Below are 1,666 nucleotides of genomic sequence, written 5' to 3'. Positions count from 1 at the left end.
CCCGTCCGCGGAGCAGGGCTGGGGCCGCTCGTTTGTTTGTTTGTTTGTTTGCTTTTGTTTTCTGCTTTGCAAACCTCGTTTAGTAAAGATCCAGCTAGCAAGCCTGGCGGGGTTCTCTCTGCCCCTTCCTCCTGGACGATGGTTTTTATAGTGGTCAGCCCCGCTGAGGCTCTTTCAAAAGTGACAGCCCCCAAATGGGGTTCCAACAAAGTTCTCCACTTGAGCTTCATTCAGGGCGAGCTCCGGGCTTCCCCGTCCGCGGAGCAGGGCTGGGGCCGCTCGTTTGTTTGTTTGTTTGTTTGCTTTTGTTTTCTGCTTTGCAAACCTCGTTTAGTAAAGATCCAGCTAGCAAGCCTGGCGGGGTTCTCTCTGCCCCTTCCTCCTGGACGATGGGTTTTATAGTGGTCAGCCCCGCTGAGGCTCTTTCAAAAGTGACAGCCCCAACAATGGGGTTCAACAAAGTTCTCCACTTGAGCTTCATTCAGGGCGAGCTCCGGGCTTCTCCATTGGTCCGGGGCTGCAATTTATGATTGGATTAGACTTCATAAGCAACCGGGGCACAATGGCCCCGCCACAAAGAAAGTGTAGTCATCAATTTTGCATATTGACCGCCTCTTTGGAATACAGCGCTCCAAAGGCTCCCAGCAGGGTTTTGTTCAGAGGCAACACACACAGGCTAATTAAATGCCTATTTAAAAGTTTCGAATGACATCTTGCCTCGTAGAAAGGGAATTATTTAAAGAAAGCACTAAATTTATTTGCCGCTCCCCTGCTGAGTTTAGGAAATAAATCAATAAATATTCATATAAACCTATCTGCGGGCTCTCAGAAAAGCAGGGGTTTTGTGGAATGGAAAATACGAATTCGAAAACGTGGAACTAAGCTCTGTTGAGGGGGAAAAAAATATTCGGAGAGCGGATCCCACCGTGGTTTGAGCGCGTTCTGCCCCCTGCTATTAGCATGCGGCCAAATTTGTGCCTGACGTTGGGGTTATTTTTCTATCTGCACGTCAAAGGTCCGGTATAAAGCGAATTTGCGGCGTTAACCTCCACCCTCGGGATCCGAGCTTCGCAAGAGCCTTGCCTACGTGTGCTCAGGCAAGAGGCTTGCCCGCATCGGACCGAGACGTAAGCCTCGTTTGTAGCCGATAAGAACTCCGCGCCGAGAAAATCCGAACACTGAGCACAGAAAAGATCTGAACAGCTTTGCGGGGCCAGAGCAGCCCCCTCAGGTTCTCAATCTGTTGGTCCTCTTAAGCTCATCTACGTTCGCAAGAGCCTTGCCTACGTGTGCTCAGGCAAGAGGCTTGCCCGCATCGGACCGAGACGTAAGCCTCGTTTGTAGCCGATAAGAACTCCGCGCCGAGAAAATCCGAACACTGAGCACAGAAAAGATCTGAACAGCTTTGCGGGGCCAGAGCAGCCCCCTCAGGTTCTCGATCTGTTGGTCCTCTTAAGCTCATCTACATTAAAAATAGTGGAAATAGCTACCCTCCGACCGTGAAAATGAAGGCAACGCTGTAGCATTTTGATCCTTTTGGCTCAAGTAGTCTGAGCTAGCCTCGGTTTTATCGGTATCGGTGGCTCGAAGCCTTCTCGACGCCGCCGAATTCACCTGAACTCGGTTTTTATCTGCGTGCGTGCGCAGAATTTCTGGAGGTGTATTC

This window comes from Aptenodytes forsteri, unplaced genomic scaffold (assembly GCF_000699145.1).
Source record: "Aptenodytes forsteri isolate BGI_AS27 unplaced genomic scaffold, ASM69914v1 Scaffold418, whole genome shotgun sequence".
NCBI classification, from domain to species: Eukaryota; Metazoa; Chordata; class Aves; order Sphenisciformes; family Spheniscidae; genus Aptenodytes; species Aptenodytes forsteri.
This window is presented reverse-complemented; position numbering follows the sequence as displayed.